This window comes from Eptatretus burgeri, chromosome 14 (assembly GCF_056783735.1).
Source record: "Eptatretus burgeri isolate ZD-2024b chromosome 14, Ebu_testis_v1, whole genome shotgun sequence".
NCBI lineage: Eukaryota > Metazoa > Chordata > Myxini > Myxiniformes > Myxinidae > Eptatretus > Eptatretus burgeri.
Window position 1 is genome coordinate 61,715,838 of NC_140974.1, and position 21,842 is coordinate 61,737,679.

General features: G+C 44.6%; 1 long non-coding RNA gene across 1 annotated transcript in view; it reads right to left on the reverse strand.

Annotated features, from left to right (window-relative positions):
* The window catches only part of LOC147013369 (uncharacterized), an 88,724-nt gene extending 67,794 nt beyond the window's left edge, over nucleotides 1–20,930 (reverse strand). Inside the window, exon 1 of the long non-coding RNA XR_015051300.1 lies at nucleotides 8,763–20,930. This is a non-coding gene — a long non-coding RNA (uncharacterized LOC147013369). The remainder of the gene's footprint in view (nucleotides 1–8,762) is intronic.
* Between the last annotated feature and the right edge of the window lie 912 nt (nucleotides 20,931–21,842).

Sequence of the window (21,842 nt, forward strand, 5' to 3'; positions counted from 1 at the left end):
TGTCATCCAAGTTTGATTTCCTCATTATGTACTCACCAAACAAATTGAACATGGAAGAGGAGAGTTTGTACCCCTGTCTAACCCCTTTTCTAATTCCAAACCATCCTGTCTCTCCATGCTCTGTTCTTACTGCAGTTTCTAGTTTCATGTACAGGCTCCTTATCAGACATATCAGGTGCTCCAACATCCCCCATTTGATTTCTCTCAGCATTATCCACATCAATTCATGATCAACACAATCTAAGGTTTTCTAGAGAACAGAGATACACCTTCCTTTGATGTCCCACCTCAGGTTTGCAATTTGATCCCAACAACCTCTTCCTCTTCTGAAACCTGCTTGCTCAAATGGCGTTTCTCGCTTCAGTAAGTCTTCCATTCTGTGTTCAATGATCTTTAGTAATATCTTATAGCCTGATGTTGACTTAGTGGTTAAGGTGGCTGCTTGGGATCCGAGGGTCCTGAGTTCAAGCCCCGTTGGCCGCTGATTTAAAAATACACCAGGAGGTTGACTCAGCCTGTCATCCTTCCGAGGTCGGCAAAATGAGCACCAGTGTACTGGTAAGGGGGACACTGCATCAGCGGCATAGCCGCATCCCAACCAATGATGCAACCAGCAGCCACAGGCTGCACTCGATAGAGAGTAATATCTTGCTGGCATGTGAAATCAAGGCAATGGCTCGGTTATTTGAATACTCGCTTGGACCGCTTTTCTTTGACAATGGTATGTGGACTGACTGGTTCCACCTTTTGGGCCATACAATCCTGTTCCAGATCCGGGTACAGATAGATGTTAAAATGTAATTGCCTCCTCCCCAACGACATTAAAGGGTTACTGTATGTTGGAATTTCATCGGCATCTGGCACTTTTCCATTTGCCGGCTCTTTCACGACTCTACGCACTTCACATTCTATCGTTGTTGGTTCTTGCCCTTTCGTCGAAGATTTCCATCATATTGTTATCTCGTTTGTACAGAGTTTCAATATAATCCTTCCATCTTTCTTTCACCTGTGTTTTGTCTGTCACATCTTTACCTCCACCACCGAACATGAAGGAGGTTATGTTTTCACCCCATTCTTTCTGTTTGTCTGTTTGTTTGTGTACATGATATCTCAAAAAGTTGCAGACGGATCTGGGTGAAATTTTGTGGACATTTTGGATGTGTGACAAGGACGAACTGATTAGATTTTGGTGGAGATTCGGATCCGGATCCGGATCTGATAATTTTTGAAGTGATTCTTCACCATTGAGAGATAGGGCTCAAAAACGATATATAGCAAGATTTTCAAAAATGTATTGGGCCAGATATGTTCTCGTGGATCAGGTATTACAGAGCGGAGGTATGCGCTCTACCGAGTGCCCTTCTAGTTTCCTTTTGTAATTTTATGGACCAGAATCTGAGACCTAAACCTTCCTGTGATCTCACTGATCTTTTGAAAAAGATCTGTTTTCCCCGCTCTGTTATCACTTTCTATCTCGATGAAATATGTATCTTTGTCTTTTCTCGCTTGTCGTTGGAAGTCGGCATTTACCGACTTAATATTCTCGTTTGATGTGGCTTTTTGCGGAGGAAACAGAAACGTGGTACGAAACTCCGCGAGTCAAGAGAGGAAATGTGTCGCTGTACATAGGGCTGCCAATTTGGCTCGACTCCAGTGAAACTCAAGTCCATGAGTCATTTCCATGATGGTGCAAATTTCGAGCTGCCAGGTAGATATAAAGCACTGTCACCCCCTCTGTTTAAGCCTTCCTCACTCGTTCCCAGGAGTGAAATCCAGGCTCACTCCTGTTTAAGCTTGTCCCCCCACGAGGAGGTCCAAGAGCCCGATAGTAGTGTGGGGCAAAATGATTGGTTACAAAACTACTTTTTTTTTTTTAAAACACGCCTACACTGCTGCCATTGCTTGGACAACTAAATGGAACAAAGTTCATGATGTAAAAGTGCTAACAAATTGGCACCGATGAAAAGTACACGGCAAGGGTACACGGTGAGCCACGATCAAACACTGACACATTCGTTTTATGGTGAGACCTTCTGACAAACATCACGATTACCCATCCATATCCAGCCACGTACCAGTACTGCCAATATTCATGTCGCCTTCGATATATAATGCTCCTTGGTACCTATCTAAATCCAGTTTAAACAGATCTTCCGTTTCTGCTGCTACCTTTCCTGGGAGACCATTCCATGCATCAACTACTTTCTGATTGACAGACACCCATCTTACTGCCATCTGTTCTCTCCAAATACATTGTTACGAAAATGAGAAGAGTTGTGAAATATGTGAACTCGGTCGATCATCGAAGTAGGAATGAATATGATGTTCAGCCAATGTGTCACACATCTCACCATGAATATCAGCAACAGTCTTTGTGGAGTGAAGACTTACCAGGAAAGTGGTAAAGACTTGGGTAAGTGGAGAACTGAGAGGCCATGGGCAACTGCATGATTGGCTATTGATAGGCAGGGACGTGCCTGGGACACAGCTGATAAAAGTACTTGGAGAGAATGACAGAGGGACGGATGTCAACAGATAGAGAGAGAGTCAAAAATAAAAGGGAGGCTGACGTGTGGTTTGGATTGCATTACATTGTTACGTGCTCAGATTGGGGTTTTGCCTTCAAAACTAGAACACTCGCAGGTAGGCTTGGCGTTCATCAGAGCCTTTGCTCCATTGGGGACAAAGTCAGCTATTTGGAGCATCGCACGAGGCTTCTGACCTCGTGTTGGGCTGATCATCGCACAAATTTGCCAGTTGCAAAGTAGACCGCAGCGGTGCTTGCCTCTACTGCTGCATATACCGTCAAGTTAACCATCCACTTCTTAAATTAAATTAGTTGCAACTGCGTTCACTGCTCACTGAACCGACAAGTCGATCATGGATACAATGTCTCAACATGTTCACATGCTGTGACTGCTGCCATCGTTTCAGAATTCAGAGATTGTGCTGACACTATTTGGTGAACTGTTGCTTTTATGCATTTGCTTAGTTAAGCAAAGGTTGAAGGCAATTTGGTTAAAGTGTAACTTGTTCATAATGTGTTAGCTTTATATCGTCAACATTGTCACACGAGTTATTTTTCACTGGTATTGACATAAACCGGCCTTGTGATTGGGTGTGGTTGCTGCGTTTTTAGGCATGTCCGATTGTACCTCGTCAGTGGTTTCGACCCAAACGTCGGTGGTTATAATATATGTGGACACACTCTAAGAAAAGTCATACAGAGTGGTGTATAATCCTGATGATCACCTACAAAAGGTTGTATTACGACTCACCACCCCTCCACCCCCCTTGTACCCCTCTCACCATTTAGATCCGATATTGACAGCGGATCCAAAGATGTTAAACTACAGGCCTGCCGTTTTGCACACTCCCCATCATCTGTGAGTGGTTCTAATCATTAATTGATAGAAGAGTAAGTCAGTTGGTTATGAGAGGTGCGTGTTGCCACGTACCATGACAGCGACTGTCAAGAGACACATGCGTTGGGGACGGGGTCGGGGGGGGGGGGGGCGTTTGAGCCACGTGCTCTGGCTATGCCGAGAGGGGGCGGGGTAAGGGTTTGAGCCTCACTTTCTCAAGTCAGGACAGGTGCATGCAAGTTGAGTGACCAGTTGATCAAATAGAGCAGAGATCGCCATCGTGTTCTACCAGAGCAAGTAGAGGTATTAATATTTAGAATAAAATCTACATACATGCAGTATGTGATTTGACTGTGATTCAATCACTAATCCGTTCCACTGTCTTCAATATTGCTGGGTGGCTAAACCTTCCTTATCAAGACCCATAAATTAAAGCTATGTTTATGATTGAAAATGTCCATCAAGTTAGGAACACAGCGACCTGCTCTTTTCGAACTGAAATTGTTGAATACCATATTCACTAGCATAACCCGCGCTCTGCACGACATGTTGGGGTGGGTGTGTTTGAGAAAGGAACTGATGCAGAGTATCAGTAGTAATTTTACTTTAATGCAGTAAGTGGAATACGATTTCACCGTTTCAGAACCATTTTATTTACTTTTTTTTGTACCATGCACCTCATATGGTCTTTTAGATAATGTAAGCCGAATATCACGTTACTCGAGCGCAGAACAAAGTCGAAGATAGCGCGACACGAAACCACAAACTCGGAAATAATATATAAGATAATTAACTTCATCAAACAATGACTGGAAATATGACAAGTCATGTGACCCAAAATTAAACATAATTAACAAGAAAAAGAGCAATCATGGATTGCAGACCCTCGCCAGAACTTGTTTTGTGTGGTGTTTGTGTAGTGGTGTGTTATGTAATTAATAATAGACATAATTAGAACTGCCACTATATAACTGCTGGCAGTGATGACCGGGTACCAAGACGTCCCGCTTTGATCGGACACCTCACCCTGAACCATGACGTTTTTTTATTATTATTCGACTGAATTCAGAATGTGATTGAAATCGTAATATAATGGGCGAAAGCCTGGAACTTCTAACACACTTCTCTCTGAACATATTCTGTTCATACTTCTGAAATCTTCACATTATGTGTTCCATGTATTTACGCAGGTGATGCAAAAAAATCGAATATAGATAGAATTTTCAAAGAGGGAATTGATGACGTCACAATCAGCAGCATTCGGCGGCAAACCGACAGCCGGGTCCCAAACGACGTGCTTTACTTAACTCAGTAGCCTGGTGTTGGCTTAGTGGTTAGGGTGGCGGATTGGGATCCTAGGGTCCTGAGTTCAAGCCCCGTTGGCCGCTGAATTAAAATGCACCAGGAGGTTGACTCGGGCCTGTCCTCCTTCCGAGGTCGGCAAAATGAGCACCAGTGTACTGGTAAGGGGGACACTGCATCAGCGGCATAGCCACGTCCCAACCAATGATGCAACCAGCAGCCACAGGCTGCACTCGATAGAGAGAGATTTAACTAAGTCCATGAGTTAAGGCCGTTTGTTCAACTCAGCATTTACGACTTTTATCCGGCCATGTTGTTCATTAGTTGATGGAGGTAATATAGAAACGATGAATATGTCAAATCGTTCGTGTTACTCATCCGGCACTATGTGTCAAGGCCAACAATCTAAAGTGACCGGTCTCAAACGCCACCATGGGCACCCAGACACGCCATCAATATGAACTGAGCTGTTGAATGTGGCGCAAAACATCCAAAGAAACTACCGTAACTGAGTATTGTGATCCGTCCTGTCCCCCATACCCGTTGTAGATGGGTATCTGCTAGTAAATTTAATTCAGATCAAATGGAAGACCAAATAGGTACAGTACAGCATTGGAGTAATTAGAACGAACCCAAACAAGCAAAAAGCAAAGACGAAGTCATCAGGAGGAACCTGGATAGGATTCACATTTCAGCTGCTACTCCTCTACCCTCAAACCCACCCAGCCACAGCCAAGGGAGCCTCATTAAAAAAAAAAAAAAAAAAAGGACCAAGATCAAAAAAAAATTTCTGGCTGCCAGACCATGTATCCAATCAAGTTGAAATTTAAAATATTTATTCCCCATCACGACTAGATCATAATTTTAAAGTTTCACGTCAATTGATTAAGCGGTTCCAGAGAAAACATTATTTCATATTTTCCTTCAATCCAATGTGGCTGCCGAACCATGTGACCGATCAATCAATTATTCCTTTAAAAACTTCTACACCCAAGGCTTGGGGAACTTTCGTGTGAAGTTTCCCCTTAATCTGTCTAGCCATTCTGGAGAAGAAGATTATTATAGGTTTTTAGTTTAATCCAATATGACTGCCAAGCCATGTGACCTCATATGTGTGAACCTTTTCTTCCTCATGGATAGACGTTCATATGCGTAAAGTTTCGCCTCGATCTGTTCAACCACTTCAGAGAAGATTTTTGAAGGTTTTTTTTTTAACAATATGGCTGCTGAATCACGTGACCGATGACATCAATTGGTTTTCTGTGGACCATTTTATCCCTCGATGACCCTCAAAAATGTTCATATGTAGCGTTCTACATATGCTGACGTCATAACAAAGGCACTTATGACATCATCGGAAATCCCTCATTCCCCATGAGGAGTACTTGCTGTGTGCCAAGTTTCCATTTTTTCCTTGGTGTGTGTTTCAGAGATACAGAGGTCCAATTTTTTCCCCGTTTTTCCAATATGGCTGCCACACCACATGACCTATGATGTCATAATTATGATTAGAAGATTCCACATTGAGTTGTCGCATCAATGGTTAAAATTTTATCTCGATCCAACAAGCACTTGCGGAGAAAAACATGAAAGTTCTGTGCGGACAAACAAACAGACAGACAAACAGACAAACTAACCATAACCCTAACAAACTGACCCAAAATGTAATACCCACTCCTTCGGTGAGGCTAAATATGCAATATTTCAAGTGTGCTCTCATTAATTTGATTACTTAGTAATGAACTAATTACTCTGACTTCATAATTAACAATATTTAAAACATACCAATCTTTAATCACGTCATAGATCAGAGACAGAGGAATCACTGGTACTTGATTCCTTTCTAATGTGTAAAGTTCGGTCTCCTTCGACTGTTTGAAAAGCCCATTGTGCTTGCATTCTGCAAACAGCTAAATAACTCAAGTAAATCAGCAATCAGTGATTAGAATAAGCTCTTTATTGAAAAATTTACACCGACTGTAATTTTTAATGTAAATACAGCAAAAGTTATAAAATAAGCGGTGGAAGAGGCACTTGTTGCCGTTGCCAAGCAACCAGTTCTGATGTAAGCTCCATTGTTTTCAGTCACGTGACCTCAGTGAACATACAGAGTCTGCACCGGCCGACTTTTAGTTATGGATATTTTCGTTTATGGAAAATTTCCGACTGTTTTATGATGTTCCCTGGGATATTGACTTTGAGTTGTAGCAGTACGGAAAATTTCAGCTTTCCACACAACATCGAAGGTTATTTATTTGTTTTTTTGTATGCAGCATTTGGCTGCTTGGCTGCATCGTTTTCTAGGGGCATGGTGTGCCACTGATGCAGTACCGCCTTTTACCAGTAAGCTGGTACTCATTTTGCCGACCCCTGAAGGATGACAGGCTGGGTTAACCCTAGCTGGTGTTAATGAACAGTCCAACAGGGGCTTCAACTTAAGACCCTGAGATATTAAGCCAGCCACCTTAACCGCTATGCCAACATCAAGGCTACATAGAAGGTTCTAAACGTTTACATCAGTGAGTGAGTGGTTAGTAATGGCTTTATGCACGCGTCATGTATGCACTTGAGAGCAGAAAGAGGAGTCTTCCCACCGTTTCGATCACCGTCAACAGATGTTTTCCTGTTGTCAAAACGAGTCGATAAATGAGCAGCAGCCAAACACATTTTTGATCGCACAATGCGCAACACCTGCTGTAATAGTCCATAACATCATTACCAACACACATAACCGCGTTTCCATGGTATCCGTGCAGTACAGAGGAAGTTTGAAGTGCCCTCGAACCTGTCACAGCTCGAAATGTTCGTTTTTCTATCAACAACACAAGCTTTGGAAATGAATGAAAAAGTCGCGGAGTCAAGGATCCTCCTCGGTTCCCAGGCACAAAGAAGCAGGAGCAGCACTGTTTTGGCACATCGACTTTGAGATAATTTAAACAATCGAACCCGTTCAATTCGGCAAATCGAGTCCGGGACACGAAATGCTTGGGACACACGTATCAAGGGTGCGATCAGTAAGTACGTGGCCTCTCATTAAAACGCAAACGCTTTTGCGATTTCGCCTTGCACCTTTGAACCCCGCACCACACCGAACGGTCATCCTTCAACGCATCTCCCCATACGTTGGGACACGGACTTATTGATCAAGCCCGACTTGATGGATTTCTCAACAGTTCACTTTTTACGCATTTGTTTACGTTGGGTTCGTGAACGCGTTTCGACGCGTCCATCCACGGCTCAGAAGGTAGCGTGCTCGTACTTTTGCTCCAACACGAATTCCGGCGAGAAGATCGTCGCACGAAGCGTCCACTTCGGTGCCTCGAGTTGCAGGAGGAGAAAAACCCCTCCAAGGTGTGCGTCGTTTCGTTGGCGGCGTTAACAGTACGTCACGGAATGGTGTTAGCGATGGGGGCAGCGTGTCCGATTAGACATCTTCTTGAAGATAACCTCGGTCGTTATCCCGAAAGCTTTGTCCGCGAGAGTCTCGTCGTCATGCCATCCTTCATCCCTTCGCTGTGAGCGCGAAGCAGGAGCGCTAATCACGACTCGATTTCCAGACACCATATTGATTGCCTAATCGTGCAAGGCCTTTCCCGTGCTTATGTGTGTACATTTACATACGTGCGTGGGGGGGGGGGCGGGGGGGAAAGGTTCTACTTGCACGTGTTACCTTGACGTGTAGGTTCCACCCCCCCCCCCTCCAAAAAAAAAAAACTCAGCACGTTTCATACAATTCGTCTGTACGTCCGCGGCGCTCGTCGCACGACTTTATCGACTCCATCGCATCGAACCAAGCGGCCATCGTGCTGCGCGTCCTTGCACGCGCACGTTGTACAGCAGGACAACGATCCCGTACACGGCGCGGGTGTACGTCACTCGATCGTTCCTAATTAGCGTTCTCTCCTCACCGTCTAAGCTGATAAGATACGGCGCACCCATTGCGGCCATCTTGTTACCCTTGCAGCCCGAAACGTTCGCTTTCATTTTTTAAAATTCACCGCAAGACGTAAACAATCACCATACCCCGTCTGTATGCATATATTTATACACGTATATAGATGCTTCACCCGCGCTTTCAACCGTGAAGTATCTTACCTGTTCATCGGATGACGTCATTGTGGACAGGTGAAACCGCCACGCGTCTCCGAAAAACAAACGCAACTTTGCGTGTTTTGTTTTCCGAACGGTGGAAAAGAAAATAAATAATTGGCTTATACTCAACAACCTTCACACAAGTGTAATTATGAGCATTTCGGTTGTTAGCTATTAACAGCATGATGTGACACGTTAGCTACAGTGCGTTTTTTTTTATCCCGATGACGGGTAATTAGGGACAGAGAATATTTTTGAAACGTGCCTGTGATGTCATGCACAGTGTTGCAAAGACTGTAGAACGCCCAGAGCTCAAATGGATGGAAGGTCGCTGGTTTGAATCCCGACCGAGCCCATACTAAGCAATTTAACAACGGTTTGTGCTGCTTTCTTGCTTGATGTTCAGCATTTAAAAGGCGAGAGTGAGGACAAACAACCATAGGTTGGTAATAATAGTGCAGGCTTCGATGGGTCGAATGGCCTCCTCCTATATAATTGTTTTTGTTACGTGCGTAGTCTGTCCCGAAGGTGGACGGGGGTTGTTTTCATGACTGTCTATCTGTTTGTCTCTTTGTCTGTCTGTGAGCACGATGTGTCAAAAAGTTATGATCGGATTCGGATGAAATTGGTGGATGACTTGGGTAGGTGTCAAGAACAACTCGATTCGATTTTGGTTCAGATCCGGATTCAGACCCAACCTATCAGCTGGATACAAAACGTAAACTGTTCAGGCTTGTGGAGGTATCAGCTCTACCGTGTACCCGCTGTAGTTATTTTTTTGTTTCACAGTCCGAAATTTAATGCAGCAAACACATTAAAGGTGCCCAGTTGCGTCATCGACTGCCAAGAGAACATTTTGATGTCGTACTCGTACTCATGGACCGACAACGGCGATCCAATTTCAATTGAAGACGTTATGACCTCGTGACGTAATGAGATTTCAACCCAAAAGTGAACACGTAAACGTCAAACGTAATGTGTCAGAGATCGATGTCATAATCTGTAAACGGGCCATTTCAACGTAAGATAAAGTTGGCAACATGGACATGTTGAGAACATGGACATGACGTCATGAATGAGAAACGAGACAAGCTGACATCATAAACTGGCAGTAACATAAGTTGGCATCATGGACTTGGCAGCGGGAGTTTTAACCCTCATGGAAAGTTGTCAGGCTGAACATGGAAAATGTCAACATTATAAACCGAAAAAGAAAATGTGACGTCACATAAAGACGGCATATTCAACACGGAAGATTGTGACGTCATAAACGTGCTTTTGGAGATTTAAGCAACAAGTGGAAATGGGACGCATCAACAGATTGGAGAAACGCGAGTTGTTTACGTCATAAATTGACAATGGGAGATGTTAACATAACACAAAGACGTCATAAACCTCACAAACGTTGTGTTATCCTCCGTGAGCAAACCCCAATTGTGTTCTAAATATCCTTTGCAGACCCATAACTATAAATGCGTACAAATTGTGCGTTGTCATGGCTTTTCTGGTGTGTGACAGTCACAAGGAGGTAAATAAACAAGTGTGTGAAACGGTGAGTGTGGGGAGAGAAGATTCTCGAACACAGATCAAGGGGTTCGTGTTTCGGATCAAAACGAAATGTTCGCTCGAAACTTGCTTTCCTTGGTTCGATGTCTCTCTCGCTCGATATGTCTTTTCCTGTCCAGCCGTGTCTGCACGCCCGTCGATCTCGCTCCTTTTTCGGAGACAATGATCTTTTTGATGCCTCTGTTGCGCTATAGATCTTTGGCCCACCTCTCACATCATGATCCGAATGGGCATTCAATTAGGTGCTCACACCTCTGTAATGGCTTTACCTGCAGGTAAACACCATACTGCTGTCATGGATACCCTTGTGAAATGTTGGTGAGAATCATAAAGAATTGGATGGAGTTTCTATTATATGGGATGTATACATTTATTTGTACTAGATTTGATCAATTCTCAGCTCATCTTGGTCATTATTCACTTAAAAGATTAAAATTATAGCAAAAAGTACGATATAGGAAAATAGAAATATCGTGAACGTCAGTGATTGAATTACTCAGATCAGGCTATGTGTGGACCCTAATTGTGTATGTTATGTAGGAGGTATCATGGGGAGGGTGAGGGGTGAGAATGGGGTGGGGAGAGGCACATCCAGTATTCGTGTGGTGTGGTAAAAGACATACAATGACACATTTATGCAGTAAAGAGACAAAGAGCAGAATTATACTGATGTTATCTAACACAAGGAAATTAGACACAGGTGGAGGCCATTCAGCCCATCATGCCTGCACCACATCAACACCACACAAATTTATCAAAACAAGAAAAAGAGCAATCAGAGATTGCAGACCCTCACCAGGACTTGTTTTATGTGGTGTTTGTGTCGTTTTGTGTGACGTTTATGTCCTGGTGTGTTACATAATTAATAAGAGACATAATTATAACGGCCACTTTATAAATGCTAGCAGTGATGACCGGGTACCAAGACATTCCGTTTTGATGCAACCCCGCTTTGATCGGACACCTGACCCTGCCCCATGACTTTCTTTTATGATTATGCAATTTAATTCAGAATGGGATTAAAATAAATTCAATTCAGATCAAATGGGAGACCAAATCGGTACAGTCCTGCATTGGAGTCATCAGAAGGAACCCAAACAAGCAAAAAAAAAAAAGATGAAGTCATCAGGAGGAACCTGGATAGGAGTCGGGTTTCACCTGCTACTTCTCTACCCTCAAACGCATCCAGGAACAGCCAAGTTAGCCTTAAAAAAAAACCCACATCAAAAAATTTAATAATTCCAGCTGCTTGACTATGTGTCCGATCAAGTTGAAATTCAAAACATATATTCCCCATCACTACTAGATCACAATTTTCAAGTTTCACACTGATTGATTAAGCGGATCCAGTAAAAGCATTTAATATTTTTCTTAAATCCAATATGGCTGCCAAGCCATGTAATTAATTATTCCTCAACAACCTTGTACACGCATGCCTCGGGGAACATTTATGTGAAGTTTTCCCTCGATCTGTCCAGCTGTTCTGGAGAAGATTTTTTTTAATATTTTTGGGTAAATCTAATGTGGTTGCCGAACCATGTGACCTATGATGTTATATGTGTGAACCTTTTGTTCCTCATGGACAGGCGGTCATACTTGTAAAGTTTCACCTCAATCTGTTCAGCCACTTCAGAGAAGGTTTTTGAAGGTTTAAAAAAAAAAATGGCTGCCAAATCACGTGACTGATGACATCATCAAAAATTCCTGTGGACCATTTTATCCCTGGATGACCCTCAAAAACTTTCATACTGATCAGATGTGGCGTTCTACATATGCAATTATGATGTCATAACGAAGGAACCTCTGAGGTCATAAAAAAATCGCACTCGTTCCCCATGAGGAGTACTTGCTATCTGCCAAGTTTCTATTTTTCTTTGGTGCGGTTTCAGAGATACAGAGGTCCAAATTTTTCTGTTTTTCCAACGTGGCTGCCACACCACGTGATCTATGACATCATAATTATCAATAAAACATTCCACATGAGTAGTCGCACCAATGATAAAAAATTTTGTCTCAATCTGACAAGCGGTTGCAGAGAAAGACACGAAATTTCTGTGTGGACAAACAAACAAACGGACCCAAAATGCAATGCCCTCTCCTTTGGCGAGGGTAATAAGAAAATGCAAAACGTTTTTGATTGGTTTTTAAAATAAAATGTTTTTTGTGTTTTTTTTCCCCCCAGGGGAGGGGGCATGGACTAAGCTAAAAAACGCACATCAACCACACAACACCCCTTGATAAGACCCACCAACAGCACTCCGTCTGTACACATGCACACAATCACCCATCAATGCTCAAGCTACCTCAAAGCCCTGCCAACACCCCTCCATCTCCAAAACTTCCAGGTACCTATCTAATCCCAATTTAAACTTATCTATGGTTTCTGCTGCCAATACCTTTCCAGGGAGACAATTCCATGCATTCACTACTCCCTGAGTAAAACACCCCTGCCTTACAACCGTCTTAACTCCCCTCTTCTTTATTTTCAGGCTATGGCCCCTGGTCCTATCACTGTGTACTCTGCTGAATAATTCTTCTTCACTTATTTTATCTGTACCTTTCATTATCTTAAACATCTCTATCATATCTCCTCGTAACCGCCTCCTTTCTAGTGTATAAAGCACTGTCTCCTTTAACCGCTCCTCATAGCTGAGTCTAGCTAGGCCCGGAATCAATCTTGTAGCCCTGCGCTGAACACTCTCAATGGCATCGATGTCCTTCCTGAGTTGTGGTGACCAAAACTGGACACAATATTGTAAATGTGGCCCTCACTAAATTCCTATACAATGTTAACACCACCTCTTTTGATATATAATTTGATCCCCCTCCGAATACAACCTAAAACCCAATTTGCTTTACCTATAGCTGACTGGCATTGTGCTGCCTGCTCACCTCCCGTATGTATTACCACCCCCAGATCCTTCTCCTGTGTGACACGCTCCAAAATTACCCCTTACATCCTGTAATCTCTATTTTCATTGTTCTTTCCCATCCCCAACACCTTACACTTGCTCAGGTTAAATTCCATCTGCCAGTCTTTTGCCGAATCTATGCAAATATCAATACTTTCCTGAATCTGATCACCACCCCCTCTGCTATCCACCTCACCTCCAAGCTTTGTGTCATCTGCAAATTTGGAAAGCCTACACTTTACCCCACGATCCAAATCATTGATGTAAATAATGAATAGTAATGGTCCGAGTACTGATCCCTGAAGTACCCCATTACTTACATCCTCCCAGCAAGACATCATCCCACTCACAACCACTCTTTGCTTCCTATCACTAAGACAGTTTTCAATCCAATTAGCGACCTGACCAGCCACTCCACAAGCCCTCACTTTGGCTAACAACCTCCGATGTGGTCCCTTATCAAATGCCTTCTTAAAGTCTAGATATACTTTGTCCACTGCCTTTCCCTCATCCACCCAATCAGACTGCTTCATAGAACTCTAAAAGATTTGTTACACAGGAACTACCTTTGGTAAACCCATGCTGGCTACCTTTAATTAGTTTGTATTTATTTAAATGGTTCCTCATCTGCTCCCTAATTAACATCTCCAACACCTTCCCCACAACTGAAGTCAAACTAACAGGTTTCCCAAGTCTTCTCGGGATCCTTTCTTAAATAATGGTGTTACATTTGCTTCTCTCCAATCTCTCCAATCTAATCACTAACTCCAATGAGCTTTTGAAAATATCCGTTAACATCTCGCTTACCTGCTCAGCCACTTCCATCAATACTCTCGGGTGCATACTATCTGGACCCGGAACCTTATCTATTCTTAGATTTCCCAGCTGTTCCTTTGCTTCCTCCACTCCAACCTGGATCTTCTGTAAAAGCCCTTTCTCACCTCCTTGAAAAAATACTCTGCTATTGGAAATTCTCCTGACTGTTCTTGTGTAAAAGTTGAAGAAAAATACCTGTTTAATAAGCCTGCCATCTCACTTTCATCACTAACCACTCGACTGGTGCTATTCCTCAATGGGAACACACTGGTTCTAACCTCTTATTTTCTCCTGATATACTTAGGTCTTGCTATTATGCTTATTCTTAGCCATTCCATTCTAGTACTCTCTTTTGGCTTGCTGAGTTTTTTTCTGAACTTGCCTCTGTTTAGTCCGATTGCAATATAAATGTAACTCCAGTCCTGTTTTTTTGTATACCTTGTCGAGGCTCGTATGAGGGCAAACACACAACGCACAACAAGGGGGGCAGGAGACAAGAGGGGTGGGAGCGGGAAGGACAAAAACAGTGGGGAACAGAGACATCAGGAGATCTGTGAAAGGGAGAGGGATGGAGCGGGGAACACAGGGTAAACAAGATGGACACCATCGGGACTTTCAGGACCTTACATGACAGGGAACTTTCGAGAAGGAAGGGATGGAATTTGAAGGAGATGGTTTTGGGGTGGATTAACAGGGGTAGAAAAGATCATGGTTTTGGATTGGGGAAGATAAGAGGTGGTGGTGAACAGCTGTTTTGAAGACCTGGAGGGAAGAATGGGATTGAAGAGAGAGTGTGGGAGTTTATTCCAAAGACAGGAAAAAAGAGGAATGAAAGGGTGAAGGTGAGCAATGATTCATGATTTTGGTAGTTTTACCAGAAGGGGATTGCTGGTGGACCTTGAGCGCCCTGTGGAAATATGGGGGGGGGGGAGCATATCCACAGACAGAGTAGGGGGGAGGTGAGACCAGAGAGGAGACGGTAGAAGAAAGAAAGACCACCGACCTGCCTGTGGTGAGAGTGTGAGAGGCCCAAAGACTCAGCCTCATCATGGGAGATACCAATGATCCTAAATGCCATGGTTTCCCAGTGTAAATCTGAGAAAGGTGGGAGGCAGGAGCACCAGCCCAGAGGGGAGAGCATTACTCCATCAGGCTGCAGACGAAAGCTTTGTATGTGGTCAGGAGCTCAGATGGGCCGAGGAAGAACTTTGTACGATGGAGGATTGCCAATCGGCGACTGGCTTTGAAAGCCAGGTTAGAAATGTGGCTTTCCCAGGAAAGATCATGGCAGATTGTGAGGCCCAGAAGCTTGAATGAAAGGACTTCTTACAGAGGATTGTTGAGAAAGTGGATTGGGGGGGGGGGTTCCAAACTCCTTTCGAAGAGACATAGTGAGAGTGTGAGGTTTGTCAGGATCGAAAGACATGTTCCACATATTGGACCAGTTTGTGATTTTATCCAGATCAGCAGTGAGCGAAGAAGCTGCTGCTTGTCGGTCTGAGGGATAACAGATGGTACAGCAGAGGGTGGAGTCATCAACAAAGATATAGAGGATTTTCCAGAGAGTCGGAGAGATCATTTATGAAAACCAGAAAAAGAACAGGACCCAGAACGCTGCCTTGGGGAACTCCAGCCTGGACAGGAAAAGGGGATGAAAGAACTCCATTTAGGGCCACACATTGACTGCGACAGGAGAGGAAGTCTGCGAGCCATGAGTGGAGATGGCCTTGGATACCATAAGAAGAGTTTGGTGAGCAGGGCAGGGTGCCAGACTGTGTCAAAAGCACGTGATATGTCCAGGGATATGGCTCTGATTTCCTGTCTGGCATTGAGGACCTTCATCCATTGTTGGGAGAACAGAAGCAGCATATCGAGGGTAGAGTGACCTGGTCTGAAACCAAATTGATGATCAGAAATCAAGCCATTGGAGAAGAGGAAGGATTTAATGTCTGAAGCGATGATGGATTCCGTAACCTTGCTGATGATTGGGAGACGGCTGATTGGTCTGTAGTTGCAGGGATCTGTTTTTGCACCTTTTTTATGCACAGCGGCAATGTTTGCTGATTTCCAAGCTGTTAGCAGATGACCTTGAGCAAATGAGAGGGTGGGTAAATGGAATAGAGAGACGGTGAGCAAGAGCAGAGGAGCAGGTTTTTCGGACACATGGGGTGATGCCGTCTGGACCGGTTGCAGAGTCTGAGTTGAGTTTTGACAGCAAGCTCTCCACCTTGGCAGGAGCAAAGGACACAGAGTCCAGGGACAGCAGGATGCGACTGGGTAAGATGGCTGCAGAAAGCGATGAGTTTTGGACACAAGATTTCGATGCAAACACTGAGTTCAGGTATTCAGCCTTTTCACGTGCGGTATCAGCAGTGCGGCCATTTGAGGTAAGGAAGGGGATGGAGGGGAACATACACCAGAAACACATTTGATTAGACGCCACCAGGATTTGGAGGAGGAAGAGATGTTTGAGAGTTTAGACTTGAGATTGGAAAGATTTTGTTTTCTGGCTCTCCTGAGGGTAGATACACACTTGTTCCGAACTTTATGGAAGGAACTGAGATTACCCTCAGTTGGGTTTGCTTTCCGTGAGGCAAAGGGAAGTTGTTTCAGGACAACTGCCTCGCCACAAGCTTCAGTGAACCAAGGGCGGGAGGAAGGTTCGGACAATTGAAGATGAGAGGGGATAAATCTGTGCATGAGAGAGAGAAAGCAAGTTTCTTTGAAAGAATTCCCAGGACAAGTTGATGTTGGAGTACGTAGCGATGGGAGACCAGTCCAGAAGTTTGATGGCTTCTTGAAGACCTTGCCAGTCAGCCTGAGTGAAATGCCAGATTCTACGGCACTGAGGTGGTTCTCTAATAACAGCCAGAGAGATGTTTACTTTGACAAGCACGTGGTCAGAAGAACTCATTGGAGTGGAGGAAGAACAGCAGATATTTTCAGGGAAATTTGTCAAAATCAGATCCTGAATAGCTGGAGAACCGTTGGTTGAGATCCGGGTCACGAAGTTGACCAATTGAGTCAGTTCCAATGAGTCGCAGAAGTCTTTTGTTGAAGTGCCATGGCAGGTGAGAGAGGTACCCACACACAGCCAACTGGCATGATGACAATTGAAGTTACCACATATGAGGAAGAGAGGGTTTGGATGAGAAGATAGAAGATGGTCCATGTTTTCGGATAGTGAGTTGTAAATGGAGTCCTCACTGTTTGGTGGATGGTACAGTACACATATAAACATGAGGTGGGAGTGGAGGGAAGCCGTAGCCAGAGGTATTCCTGGGGGTGTGGGGGAGTGAGGGCAGTGTATGGAGAGTGAGGAATAGAGTCTTTGATGAAGAGAGCAACTCCTCCACCAGGACAAGGCTCAGGTCTGTCATACCGGAGGAGGGAGTAACCAGGAAGAGATACTATGGAGTCAGAGATGTCTTGAAGGAGGAAAGTTTCTGTTCAGCAGATGATGTCTGGTTTGTCAGTGGCAACAGGTATAGAAAGATCTGTCAGGTTTGAGTGAAGGCCCTGGATGTTTGAGGTCCACACTGTTAAGGAAGAGGGAGAGGAGGTTTTGGGTGCAGGGGAGGGGAGGGGAAGGGTAGGACGAGGGAGGAGGGAGGGTGTAAAGAGAGTTGTTGAAAGAGTGTGGGGGTTGCAGAACAGCTGGGAGAGAGGGCCAGATGAGGAGGAGAAAAGGCTCTGTGTTGCTAGGTTGAGGTACAGTGGGGAGTAATAAGAGAGGGGGCAGAAGGCAGTTGAGGATTTGAGGAGGTGGCGTGATGAGATAGAGGAGAGAGGGCAGGGGAAGGAGACAGCTTTGTGGATGTGAGGGGGGAAACTTTGACAAGGTGGACTAAAACTAGGAAATCCTCATCCGCTCTTCCCTTTCCCTGTTCCTGGACCCAATCTATCCTATCAAGTTAAAATCCTCCATCATCAATACTCTTCCCTTACCACATGCCCATTTGAATTCTTCATGGACTCCTCCTTCCTCCTCTTCCTTCACACCCAGAGCCCTATAAAAGCATCCCCCCAGTATCTTACTGTTTTTACAATCTCCAATCTCTACCCATACAGAATCCTAAACATTTATTCCCTCCTTAATGTCACCTCTTTCTCTTGATATAATGCTGACCTTTACCCAGATTGCTACTCTTCTTATTCTCTCCTTTCTATCACACCAATACACCTTGTAGCCTTCTAACCCTGTCCTCCAGTTACTCTCCTCCTTAAACCATGTCTCACTGACTAACTATATCGTACTCCTCGCTATCTACTTTGACTTCAAGCTCTTCCATCTTATTATTTAAACTCCTGCTATTGGTGTAGAATATATTTAACTTTTCCCTTCCTGAAATTCTATTTTCTTGCCTGGCCTTACTAATCACAATTACATCATCCGTTCCTTCCTTAATAGCTTCCCCACCCTCCGCTGACATCAAAAAGCCTGAATTCCTTCCTCAATTCCCACTGCAAACCTTGCTGCCCCCTTTCTATTTAACAGACGGCCATCATTCCGGAAACACTCCCTCTGTCCGCGAAATGATTTTCAGAGCTTCTTAAATGTAAAACCTTCCTCCCTCCACCATTCTTCCAGCCAGTGGTTGACGTCTATTGCTCTGCTCATAATTTCTATATCGTTTCTTAATTTTGGGAGGATCCCAGAAAACATGACCTCACAGCCCTTTGCTTTCAGCCGCTTACCCAATATCCTGTAACTATTTTTTTAAACCACTGAGTAAACTTTCCCTACATCATTCGCACCGAGGTGCACCACAACCAACTTCTTCCTTCCGTGACCAGATACAATGTCGTTTACCCTTCCTTCAATGTCCCTAACTCCTGCTCCTTCAAAACTGCACAGAACTCCATCTCGACGATCCTGCCTGCAGAATGAAGAATCGACATATTTAATAGTCTCATCATCAACAAAAGCTGTCTCCCAGACCTAATTTCTACTAATCGCTATTGCTGCACCTTCACCACTACCTAAGCCTGATGTTGGCTTTGCGGTTAGAGCAGTGGCTTGGGATCCGAGGGTCCTGAGTTCGAGCCCCGTTTGCCACTGAATTAACACCAGGGGGTTGGCACAGCCTGTCATCCTTCCGAGGTCGGCAAAATGAGCACCAGTATACTGATAATTGGGGCACTGCATCAGCAGCATCGTCGCGCCCCTAACCAATGAAGTAACCAGCAGCCAAAAAGGTAGCGCACGATGGGAACCACTACCTACACCCGCTGCACCGTCACCACTGCCTGCTCCCGCTGCACCGTCACCACTGCCTGCTCCCGCTGCACCGTCACCACTGCCTGCTCCCGCTGCACCGTCACCACTGCCTGCTCCCGCTGCACCGTCACCACTGCCTGCTCCCGCTGCACCGTCACCACTGCTTGTTCCCGCTGCACCGTTACTTCTTCCAATATCCTCAGCAACCTCACTCCACAACCGTAACCAACTGTTATCGACAAATTTCTCACATTCTTCTACTTGCTGCAAATTATACATCCGTTCCTTCAACCGAGTAATAACTGTCCTCAAGTGGGCTATTTCCTCACACTTCCTGCAACATTAAGAATCCTCTGCTTCCCCTTTTGTTGATATGGCCCACATTGAGCATCTATCACATTTCATTGACTCCTCTTCCTTTCTCCTTCAATCTCTGTTTTTTTACCCTTCATCATCCCCATACTCTCAAGGCCCCAACTGATTGAAATGCTCAACTTAACACGAGGCCTCTCCCTGCTTCTTTCAATAAACGAACACCAATACCCGTTAAAAGTGTTGTGAACACAACTGCAGCTTTATTAGTAGTCCCACAGCCCCTGACACAAATCTAGATAGCAAAATACGCAAAACAACACGAAAAACGCTTCTTTTGTTCTGGTCGAGCTTACCCTCTTGCAAACTACAGGAAGTGATGTCCTCACAGTTGTTGGTGTTGTTGTTATTGGTAATTGGGAATTTTTCTATTTTGGGGGGGGGGGGGAATGAAGGAGGAGATACACCTTGCTTCAATTTTTTGAGGGCAGAGGGGAAAACGGGGAAAAGGACTAATCTGATGGTGCAGAAGCAACAACTAGAACAAGGAAGCGAAAACGAGGCAGAAGACAGAGGGCACGTACACGCGACTATCACAAGTAGGCCCGACTGAGATCGAGAGACAAATCAAACGATTCGACACAACAGGACACGATTTGGGATAGAAACATGACGAAAAACACGAATAACAAAACAGAAACAAATACAAAACAGCAAAACAATGTAAATGGTCCAGGAAACTTGGCTTTAGAAGAACTGTCAGATGAGCTCACCACCCAGACGACCACGTGCACCGATCCCCGAACCGGAAGTTATGGAGCCTGTTATGTTAGTGCAAGTAAGAGTATCTAGCTTATACACTTACACTAACATAACAGGCTCCATCAGGATAATTCTGCGGAAGGGTAGATAAGTGAGAAAGATAAGACAAAAGCTGAGGTGTTGGCGACCTCTGGCTTACCCAGCACATAACTTTCATGCGGGCATGTGCTCATCTAAAGTGCAGGGAATGTAAGGGTGGGAGGTCATGAAGAATAAGGAGGGGTTGTCTGAGTGTGTGTTGAGATGCGAGTGAGAAAGACAGGGTGCAAGTCAGGGATCATTCTTCAAAGAATGGTTCTTCGGGCATTGCCCTCGCTGATAGCTCTTGTGCGTCCACAATAGACGAGGCAGAAAAGAGAGAAAGAATGTGCGAGGATCAGAACTACCTATCATCTATGATTGCTAATTTCACCTCTTGCTCCCCAGACTACTTTTCACTTGGTCTGCTTCCTTAACGTTCCATTCAGTTCCATTCCTAGTGGCAACATACACCCACAAACTGTGCAATGATTACTTCATTCAATAACAACTACCACGAGCTCTCACTCCACTGGCTCTCCTCGTAATTCTCTGCAGCCGAAGAAGCAGAACAACTCACCCCCATGACCAGTGTGATACTTAAGCATGCCGGGGGGGGGGGGGTGGAGGGGCATGGAGTTTGGAGGGATCAAGGGTGAATCTCCACCTCTTGCGGGAGTGCTTGAGTGGTTCCTGGGAGCATGCATGGGTCACACGGCGGTCTGGATGCCCTCCGGGGTGACGTCACCTTCCCCACGAGGTTGCTGTGCTGGAATTGCCTTCACATGTCCTCCAACTGTGCCAATAGTTGCTTGGAGTATGCACGCATGCCCCGCCGGTATATATCTAGGCCCCATACCATTCCTAATCTTCATCCACGATCTCTCTGACACTGGAAAATCCTCTTTGCTGATAATTTCACCCTCTGCCATGACATCCCTCATTCTTTTGGCAGACAGGCATCAGCCTCTTCCCTCCATTCAGACCTTGATAAAATCAGAAACTGGTAAAACACTTGGAATATGTCTTTTAAACCTGAGAAATCACACAAACTCACTCTCTCTGTCTCTCTCTGCCTCTGTCTCTGTCTCTGTCTCGCTCTCTCTGTTTCCCTTTCCGAAAGGACCGTACCACAAACTCTCCCATCCATTTTCTCAGCAACCCTCTCAAAGAGGTTCAGTCACTCAAACTCTTGGGTCTCACTCTCAGCCATGATCTCTCTTGGGCAAGCCACATTTCAAAGATGGTCTCTAAAGCCAGTTCAGCCTCTTCCCTCTATTCTGGGCATCCTCAATCTTTTTCTGTAATTTTTTTTTCTGGTGTATCGGCTTTGATGTCCATCGGCAGGCAAAGTTCCAGCTTTCTACGTCACCCAGAAGGTACCGATCTTTAATATCAGTCAGTGAGTCAGTGGTT